Below are 11,378 nucleotides of genomic sequence, written 5' to 3' on the forward strand. Positions count from 1 at the left end.
CACTGTCCAAGGCATCGCTGATGATTATGGCAAAAAGAAACTAGTGAAAGCGTTTAAGAAGAAATTTGCCTGCAATGGTACTGTGATTGAGCATCCAGAATATGGAGAAGTGATACAGCTCCAGGGTGACCAGCGCAAGAACATATGCCAGTTCCTAGTAGAGATTGGACTCGCGAAGGACGACCAGCTGAAGGTTCATGGGTTTTAAATGCTTGTGGCTCACGGAAGCTTAAGTGAGGATTTCCTTGCAATGAATAGTAAAATTCCCTCTGTCCCTTGTCACAAGTTTAAAACCTCACAGCTTGTATGATGTAACCATTTGGGGTCCACTTTCAACTTGGACTAGTGTAACTCCTTCATGCTATAAACTGAGAAGAGCAAAAAAAATAAAATCATATGAAAGACCATTAGTATTATTTGCCATAGTGACATGAAAATTATATGAGCTACATAATAATATCGATATATGGGGAAAAGCATTCTACAACATCCAACACCCATTCCTGTTTAAGGCACTCAAGAAGATAGGAATAGAAGGAAAATACCTCAATATAATACAAGCTATATATGGAAAACCAACAGCCAACGTGGAAGTCATTGGAGAAAAGGTGAAAACAATCCCACTGAAAAAGGGAACCAGACAATGATGCCTATTCTCCCGAAACTTATTTAACATTTTACTAGCGGTCCTAGCTAACAACATAAGGCAAAAGAAAGACATCAAAGGTATTTGTCTGATTGGAGCTCCACTCAAGTTCTTACTCAATGCAAGAACACCTTGATCTATTAAATTGGCATTCCATGATCCACACCTTCCCAACATGATCGTTGATATCAAATGTGTACATAAGTAAATGTAGTGAAGAAAGCTGGTGGTGCCCGGCCATCAAAAGATATAGCATCTGGGGTCTTAACGGCTTTTAGGTAAACAAGCAGCCAACTAGCCCAGAAGCAACAAAGCCCACATGGAAGAAGCACACCAGCCAGTGTGACTTCGAGGTGTCAAAGGTATCAGGCATCAAAGAACAAAAATTCATATCATTGTAAGTGAGGGTGAATGCAGTGTGCAGAGCCACAGCCCATCTGCAGGCAACTGAACACCCCCTTATAGAAGGGTCGTGGAGACGAGAGAAGCAATGATGAAATGTATAACTTTCCTCAAGTTCTTAAATGATTCCTCCCGCCAATGTCATGATCCCGATTCTACCTTACAAATCTGGCTAGAACAGAGGATGTACACTGGTACAGATAGGAACTGGAAACACAGGGAATCAAGGATGGATGACCCCTTTAGAAACAGTGGTGAGATTGGAGATATCTGGAGGGCAGAGGGAAGGTGGGGTAGAAAGAGGGAATCGATTACAAGGATCTACATACAACCTCCTCCCTGGGGTGATGGAGAACAGGAAAGTGGGTAAAGGGAGATGTCGGACAGTGTAAGTTATGACAAAATAATAATAATTTATAAATTATCAAGGGTTCATGAGGGAGGGGGCAGTGGGAAGGGAGGGGAAAAAATGAGGACCTGGTGCCAGGCGCTTAAGTTGAGAGCAAATGTTTTGAGAATGATGAGGGAAATGAATGCACAAAAGTGCTTTACAAAATTGATGTATGTATGGATTGTGATAAGAGTTTTATGAGCCAATAAAAAACGATTAAAAAAGGAAAAGAAAACATAAGAACATTTAGATAGAAAAATAGTTAATGTCTCTAAGGAAACTGATTAAAGAGCCTGGTCTTACCAAAGGTGACTTAACAAGTCTGGCTATGCTATCTGGCCACTGGACATGAATATACACAGGAAATAAAATTTGATGAAGTCATTGACAAAAACTTGTAAATTAATAGTCAAAACTAGAAAATGTAACATTTTCATCACTGCTTCAGATAAATTTTATTTTTGTATATTTTTCAATTTAAAGATTCATAAATATAATTGAGAAATATCAAATCTTTATTTTCCTCATTGATGTTATTGAAAAAATAAAATTATTTGTGTTGAGGGAAAAATGGCCTTCATCTGGGGAATGTAGATATGAAACTACTGTTATTTACAGGTGATATGATATTATACACGGAAAATCCCTAAAGCTCCACAAGTGGAGTGCTGGAAGTAATAGAGGAATATGGCCGAATGGCAGGATACAAGATCAACAAACAGAAGTCTATTGAACTGCTGTACACATCAGACAAGACCACAGAAGTGCTGCTCTAAAAGGTCACAATAGGCAACCACAAATTGAAATATCTAGGGATATACCTGACCAACCCCCAAAATATTTGTACCAGGAAAACTATAGAAGACTATTATAAGAAGCCAAGAGTGACCTCCTAAATGGAAGAATATCCTATGTTCATGGATTAGAAGACTCAATATAGTAAAGATTTCAGTTCTGCCCAAGGCACTGACCCAACACATGTACCATCATCACTCTTCAAAGAATTCAAAAGTGGATTACCACCTTCATATGGAAAGAGAAGGAGCCCAGAATTAGCAGAGAACTCAAGAAGAAGGACAAGTTGAAGGGTTTGATTTACCTGATTTTAGTACCTATTATACATCCACAGTGGTCTAAATGGTGTAGTACTGGTATAAGGACAAATACTAGGAAAAATGGAAAAGAACTGAAAACCCAGAAATAAAATTATCAGCATACAGGCAACTGATATTTGATAAGGGCCCAAAAACTATCAAATGGGAAGTGGTTGCCCTCTTCACAAGTGGTGCTGGAAAAAATGTATATCTACCTACAGAAAAATGATGCAAAACCCTTACTTCACTTCATACATAAGAATAAACTCAAGATTGATCATAGACCTTGAGGTAAAACCCCAAACAATTAGGGCCACCAATGAGGGAATTGGGACAAACCTGAGAACTTTGGCGCAAGGAACACATAGGCTATCGGAAATAGGGAAGGGCACAAAAACAGAGGAGGCACAAATTGACAAGTTGGATATACTGAATATAAAACACCTGTGTATATCGAAAACTTCACCAAGAGGGTAATAAGAGAGTCCACAGACTGGGAAAACATCTTTAACAATGACACATCGGACAAAGGCCTTAGTACTAAAATCCACAATATTCTGCTGGCTAACAATAAGAGAAAAACTAGTAGCCCATCAAGGAGGTTGGCAAAGGACTTGAACAGAAGTTTCACAAGGGCAGAAATCCAAATGGTCAATTAACATATGAGAAAATGTTCCCTAGCATTAGCCATAAGTGCAGTGGTTCTCAACCTGTGGGTCGCAACCCCTTTGGGGGTTTCATGACCCTTTCACTGGGGTCGCCTGATTCATAACAGTAGCAAAATGACAGTTATGAAGGAGCAACAAAAATAATTTTATGGTTAGGGGGGTCACCAAAATATGAGGAACTGTATTAAAGGGTCATGCCATTAGGAAGGTTGAGAACTACTGCACAAGAGAAATGCAAATTAAAACAACTATGAGAAACCACCTAACACCCTCAAAGATAGCCCAATTCAAGAAATAAGAAAGTAACAAGTGTTGGAGGGGGCTGTGGTGATAGGAACTCTTGTCCACTGCTGGTGGACCTGTAGGTATGTACAGCCACTATGGAACTGAATATGGCAATATCTAAAACAGATGGAAATTGAACTACCACATGACCCAGCAATCCCTCTACTGGGCATATACCCAGAAGAGGCAAGAAACAAACCACAGCCAGGTATCTGTGTTCAAATGGTCATCGCAACATAGTTCACAATTCCAAGGAGTTGGAAACAAATTTCCATCAATGGACGAGTGGATTAAAAGACTGTGGTACATACTGCAGTGGAGTACTATGCATCCTTAAAAGGCAGTGATGAATGCATGAAGTAAATTGCTGCATGGCAAGAATTGGAGGAGATTATGCTAAGTGAAATAAGCTAAGCACAAAAGGACAAGTACAACATGAGTCGAATGAGATAGGCTTAAAAAGTAAAAGGGGCATAGGGAAAAGCTACTATATGCATATATATTCCTGGAGTGAGGTCCAGGTACTTTGACAGGGGCCAGACCCAGGGATACATATGGCAGCCAACTAAAAAGAAGGGGAAAGGAAAGAAAGAAAGAACGAAAGAAAGAAAGAAAGAAAGAAAGAACGAACGAAAGGAAGGAAGGAAGGAAGGAAGGAAGGAAGGAAAGAAAGAAAGAAAGAAAGAAAGAAAGAAAGAAAGAAAGAAAGAAAGAAAGAAAGAAAAAGACATGGATAGCAGAGGAACAGAACACTAACCCACCTAAGGGGAGGGTATTGTTTATATCTCAACAGGAGAGGAAGAGAGGGACCAAGATGTGAATGCAACATACAAGCATGAAGCAGAGAGGTCTATTGGGCCAGCCCCAGTCCCAGCTATGTTGACCACCCCCCACCCCCCACCTCCAGCCTCCTGAAGAATGCACTAGAGAGGACAGCACTGAAGCTACAGCTCAGGGAGAGGGCATCATCTGATCATAGCACACAGGAGCAAACAAAGAGGAAATGAAAGAGAAAGAGTGGAACACATCCTTGCCCACCAAGCCCCAAAGACGATCAAAGCAGTCAAGGTACAGGGAGGTTCATAGGGCCCGACGTCTCTCACTAGCCCATAGTGCTATGCAGTCAACACTGGAGACACAGACACATTGCGGGAGTTATGCCAGATCTGACCCCACCACACCCAGGGGAAACACTAAGGGTGTGCAACAGAGCAGCAAGGGGAGCAAAACAATGAAGCTCCCGAGGAATCAAAATATATATACCTTGCAGGCAAGGAGTAGCACCTCATCAGCCATGACCAGAAAACACTTATAAAGATCAACAAACAGGCCTGGAACTATTTATAGGCTTTCCTTTTGTTGTTGTTGTTGTTTTAGTTTTCATTTTTTGTTTTTGTGTTTATTACTGTTTTTGCATGTCTACCTAGATAAGATCGGTGGGATAAACAATCCAGAGGGGAAACCAGTGGCCCCAATAGTTCTGGGGTGACACAGGAGAGCAGGGGAAGGGGGTGCCAGCAAACCTAGGGACAAGGGAACAACAAGTGATCTAAAATTGATGGTGAAGAGGGTGTAGGATGCCTTGTGGGGCTTGATCAAGTGGAATGTAGCTAAGAGGAATTAAAGAAAGTCTAATGATAGTGGGACAAGAGGAAATGAAAAGGAGATAGAGGAAAAACAGGAGGCAAAGGATATTTAGAGGTTTAAATACAGGCATGTAATATGTAAACATATTTTATATAACTATAGGGAAATAGATTTATATACATATATTGATATGTTATGTATTAAGGTAGCAGATGGACATTGGGCTTCAACCACTTAATGCCTCAATGCAAAAACACTTTATTCTAACAACCCATCATTCTGTGATGCTCACGTTCACGAGAGGATCACTGAAGACAAATTGGGCATCAAACCAAATGTAGTGAAGAAAGCTGATGGTGCCCGACTATCAAAAGATATAGCATCTTGGGTCTTACAGGCTTGAAGATAAACAAGTGGCCATCTAGCTGAGAAGCAACAAAGCCCACATGGAAGAAGCACACCAGCCTGTGTGATCATGAGGTGTTTACAGGATAACAAAGACCCAGAATAAAAAAAAAGAGTATCTGTGTGAATGAGAGAGAGGGCGGAGTGGAGACCCAAAGTCCACCTGTAGACAATTTGACATCCCCTCACAGAAGGGTGACAAGGAAGAGACGAGCCTGTCAGAATGCAGTACAGCACTGACTAAACATACAATTTTCCTGTAGTTCTTTAATGCTTCCCCCCCTTTACTAGCATGAACCCAATTCTACCTTACAAAACCTGGCTAGACCAAAGCATGCACATGGGTACAGATAAGCACTGGAAACACAGGGAATCGAGAACAGATAAACCCCTCAGGACCAATAATGAGAGTAGCAATACCAGGAGCATAATGGGAAGCTGGGAAAAGAAAGGGGAAACCGATCACAATGATTGACATATAACCCTCTCCACAGGGTGATAGATAATAGAACAGTGAGTCAAGGGAGAGAACAGTTGATATAAAACATGAAAAAATTATAAATTATCAAGTGTTCATGAGGGAAGAGGGTGGAGAGGGAGAGGGAAAATGAGGAGCTGATACAAAGGGTTAAAGTAGAAAGAAAATGTTTTGATAAGGATGATGTCAACCTAAGTACAAATGTGCTTGACACAATGGCTGTATATATGGATTGTGATAAGAGTTGTAAGAGCCCCCAATAAAATGATAAAAAAGGAATACAAATTCAAAGTGGATGTTAGAAGAGACTCTGAAACTTGCTGTTAATCACATAGTAGCTAAGGTAAATGGGAGAAATAATAAAGTCAAAGATATTAATATAATTTTTAAGGGCAGCTCCAGAAGACAAATAAAAATATATTGAAATGTGCAAAAAAAAAAAGATAGAACATTCTCAGAATATCAGTGTTAGTCTGGGTGGACTAGAGAAACAAATTCATAAACATGCAAATGTGTATAATAGATAGTTTTATATAAAGGGTAATTGTACATTACAAAATCACCCCAACTCAGTCCAGTCCAAGCCCAGATGTCTGATATTAGCCCATATTTCCAATACCAATCTATGAAGTCCTCTTCAGACTCACTAAACACGTGCAATGACACCATGTGCAGGATGATCACAGGCCAGTCGGTAGATAGTCTTTGGATCCAGTGACAATAGAAGCATTTCAGTGCTGACAGGGGTCTCCACGTGGCTCTTCCAGTTCTCAGGGCATGGGGTCTATCAGCATAGTGCCATGTGTCTTGTCATTAGAGCGTCTCCAAGGGAGTGAGTCAAGTGAGAGAGTCTTTCCCGCCTCCGAGGAGGAAAATACAGGAGTTCCCATAATTCTCAGGAGAAGGCCATGCCCACACAGAGGCCTCATTGGCTGTATCCCGGTTGACAGACTAGACTCCACCACTTCACTGTTAATCTTCTCAAGTCCCAAATTGACACCGGATTAAATAACTACCACAATATATAAAACAGATAGAACTCAATAAAAAATTCAACCTTCCAAGTATAACAACATTGGTTACAATATTCTATGGATGAAATATTGAATGATGTAGGAAGCATCAAAAGAAAATGGAAAGAATACCGAATAATTGTACCAAAATACTAGTAAACATTTAACCATTTCAGAAAATAGCATATGAGCAAAAACCAATGGTACTGAAGGAAGAAGTCTGAGCTGCACTGAAAACATTAGCCAAAAATAAGGCTCCAAGAATTGATGGAATACCAATTGAAATGTGTCAACAAACTGATGAAGTGCTAGAAGCACTCACTCATCTTTGCTAGGAAAATTGGGAGACAGCTATGTGACCAAGTGACCCAACAGAATGCAGAAATTATGGACCGCTATTATTAATACTACATGCAAGTAAATTTTTCCCATTGATGAGGATCTGCCAGAGGTTCAGGCTGGATTTAGAGAGGACATAGAACAAGAGATATCACTGTTTATATCAGATGGATCTTGGCTGAAAATATAGATGTGTATGTGTGTTTTATTGACTATGCTAGAGCAATAGACTGAAGAATAGTATCTTCATCTGATCTTGAATTGTAACCTGTTACTTTCAAAATAAAACCCATGAGTATGTTCTCTGAGTTCTATATAGCCTTCACAGGTTATTGAAACCAACAGAGATATAAAGAGTGTTGTGGGAGGGACAGATAGTGTCAGAATTTGTAAGAAGTTCAGAAGGTGGAAAGTGTCTGACCTTTGTTTCATTGCAGTCAGCTTTTGTAGGTTCACGCTGATAATGATTCTCCTCCTTGATGAAGTTAGAGGTCAGATTACTCTGAGATCATTTAAATTTTACAATGTTCCAGGAAAAAAATAAAGTCAATATGAGTCATTTAATTGGAATTGTGTCTCACACAAAAATAGGAAGGAAGGAATTACCAATTTGTTAAATTAAAAAAGAAAAAAGCTGCAAATTAATTCTTATTTCATTTTCCAACATAGTCCTCTTGCTGCATAATTCAAGTTATTATTGTAGTCTTCCTGAAATGTCATACCTTGACACTCATGAATGCAGTAACTCGATCAAATAAAAATATTAAATCTTAGGTCAGTGTGTGGATTAAGGAGTATAACTCCGTAAGGTCTAAAACTTAAATCATTTGGGGGATTATTTTGGGAAAGTAACCTTCATTTGTCCCATCTTGTTTTGAATACTGAAGTGTGCTCTGGTATTTTTATCTAATGATTTGCACCTAGTGGCAGCCAGACTCTCAAAAGGCAAGCAGCAGGTGGTCAGGAGAGTGTTAACTATGAACAAAGAAAGCTTCTCATGCCACCCCTCCTCATCTCCATGCCTCTGTAGAGAGCTTTAGTAGACCTTGGATGTTCTACATACACTAGAGAGCATACTGTATTAATTATTTCATTCTCTGGGTATCCTCATCCACTTTGCCGTTAAAGGAACTGTATATCTTATATACATGTCTATTGGTGTCTTTCTGTCACTCACATCACTGTCCTGTTGTGACAACTGAGCAGGTACCTTTCGAATTTTCTGTGCCTTTTATTCCACCTTGTGATGTTGTGTATTAAGCACCAGAAAATGTAGAAATAAAATTTAAATTGGTCCCAGTCTCTTTTAGGCTCTTTCCCTTTGTTTTATATTTTGGGAGCATCAGAGGACCCCCGAGTAGTCACATTGCTTTCTATAAATGCCTTATCCTTTTTATTTCTCTTTAATCTAATTTCTTATAACTTATAATAATTTCTAGTTCCTCGCACCTCTCCTGAACCACACTCTTAGATCCTGATCATCAGATTGTAAGCATATTCTCTCTGGCTTTTTAAAAATATGATGTTCTCTAGTCTATTGCACCTTTCTTGCCGTTGCCAGCATTTCACATTTAGAAACCCCAAGATCACTTTTCTTTCAAAGACCCTGTCATATTTGTTTGAGAAACCTACTGTTCTTGTTGGTGAGAAATAAGTCAGAGTAAAAGTTCAGTTTGAATTTTTCTCTACTTGCCTATATGACATTTTCGTTAAGAAAAGTAAACAATGAGTCATTTACCTAGTTGCATGAGAGTTTCTATATATAACAGAGAGCTTACCTTCAAACCAAAGATATAAACTACATTAGGATTAATTTATAATTTTATATGAAAGGAAACATAGTGAGGTAAAAGTATAACTTCTTGACTATTAACTAAAAGTTTGGAGGTTCAAATTCACCCAGAGAATCCATGAGAGAAAAACTAGCGATCTGAATACCTAAAGATTCAGGAAAATAAAAATCTACTCTGTTACATGACTTTATGAGCCAGAATCAATGGGATGGCACCAGACAATATCAGTCTATATTTGTATACGAAGTCATTGTGCCTCAATTTCTTATTTTTTCTGGTGGGAAGTCAATGCAATTAGACATTTAGAAGGTTGGGTGGTAGGGCACAAAAGCTTCAATTTCAGAACATTATTTAAAGCAGTGCTGTCTGTTTCTAAGCAGTGATATGGAACACCGATGTTCACCAAATCCATTATTATGTTGAACTATCCACAGAAACAGAAGAGTAAACGCAACTTACCTTCAGTCCCCCTCAATAGCCAAGATTCATGGCATTCACTATAGAGTGACTGCAGCTGATGAGGCGCTGAAAGAGGACTGGAACATTTTAAGAAAGGGCACCCCTTCCTTAATAACTTCAAGAATTCTTTGTAGACTATGCCAGCAAGTCTGGGGGGTGCGGGGGTTTAGGGTGGGGAAGCTAAGTCTTTTTCAATATTTAAGCTTTGGGGGAACTTCCCTTGGGAAGCTCTTCCTGACAAAGTGGCCATAGGCTGAAATGCTCTGACAAAATTGACTTCTTCAGCTCCAGATCCCTGACAATGACTCCAGGGCAGAGGTCAACATTCTTCTTCATAATTTCTTTTACAAATCATTTTATTAGGGGCTTCTAGCTCTTATAACAATCCATATTTCCATTGTATCTAGCACATTTGTACATATGTTGCCATCATCATTTCCAAAACATTTTCTCTCTGCTTGAGCCCTTGGTATCAGTTCCTCTTTTTTCCCGCCCTCCCACCCTCAGAAACTCTTGATAATTTATAAATTATTATTATTTTCATATCTTACACCATCCGCTGTCTCTCTTCACCCACAGTTCTGTTATTCATCCTCCTGGGTGGGGGGGAGTGTTAGACATTGATCATTGTGATCAGTTCTCTCTCCTTTCTCCTCCCACCTTCTCCCTGCACTCATGGCATCGCTACTTCCATTCTTGTTCCTGAGGGGCACAATTTCTAATAGCGCTCTCTCTCACTCTTCTGAGAGGTGCCATAATGGGAAATGGAGATGGGCAATAGGTGAGAAACTCCAGTAGCTTAAGAGACCTGGACAAAAACATTTCTGCACAGACCTCCTTTCAGAAAGGATTTTGCCACCCAACAGGCAGCATAGGCAGCTGAATGTTCCACATTTGGTATAATCCTTTCCTGAAAAGGCACCTGTTCCATGAGGTCCCCAACCACTGTAAGTGTCTACAGTGATCTTCAGGCCAGCCAGACCAGCAGCACCCTGAGACTCACCAATAACAAATCTTGGCTATAGGTGGTAGATTGTATCTTCATCAAGATACTTTGCAGGCACAATTGTGTTAATGACTTTCTTTAGGCATCCATCACCTCATCAAGAGAAACAGCGTCCTCATGCTGAACGGATACAACAATTGTGTGGCCTTTTATGGGATCTTGTTCCTGCACATACTGCACAATCACTTAAGTCTTAGAATGTGAGCATAACCAAGGTAATGCACCGTTGTGAAATAGTTGAGCAAGTGTGGAATTGAGTTTTGATGCTAAGACAATGGATATTGACATACATTCTTCAGTTTCATCAATGCCATAGCCAAACACCAAACCCTGGTCTCCTCTGCCAATATCCTCTTCATTCTGTTCAAGGTGAACAAGGAGCATTTTCTGGCAGCTGCTGCTCCAAACATTGCAAGTCTTGTATTACACTCTTTGGAAGGATTCTCATCGATGATATGTTTAAATGGTTTCATGAACTGATTTCTGGTAGTCAACAGCAGCTCCAGATGTAAGGTCCTGCTGAAAATGTGCATCACTGATCTAGTTACAAATCTTATCTGAGAGGGGGGAGGCTTTCCCCACAGACTCTGAGGTGAAGAGGAAAGTTCCTTCTTTGATGAAAACCTCGTGTAAGCCATTGGTCTGCCCATTCATGCCGGTGAGGCTGTGGTGGGTGAAGGGATAGCTGAAGGGTAAAGGCAGCAGTGAGCGAAGTCTGTAAAAGACATGAGACAGAGACAGTCTTCTACATAGCTCGGTAGGACAGTGCAGAACGAGCCATGGCTCCAATGTGTTGTATTCTGTTTTAAAAT

At 39.9% G+C, this 11,378-nt stretch overlaps 1 pseudogene; it reads right to left on the reverse strand.

Moving 5' to 3' along the window:
• Positions 1-9,751: 9,751 nt before the first annotated feature.
• LOC142433317 (S-adenosylmethionine synthase pseudogene) lies at positions 9,752-10,950 on the reverse strand (annotated as a pseudogene).
• Positions 10,951-11,378: the final 428 nt, after the last annotated feature.

This window comes from Tenrec ecaudatus, chromosome X (assembly GCF_050624435.1).
Source record: "Tenrec ecaudatus isolate mTenEca1 chromosome X, mTenEca1.hap1, whole genome shotgun sequence".
Classification (NCBI taxonomy): domain Eukaryota; kingdom Metazoa; phylum Chordata; class Mammalia; order Afrosoricida; family Tenrecidae; genus Tenrec; species Tenrec ecaudatus.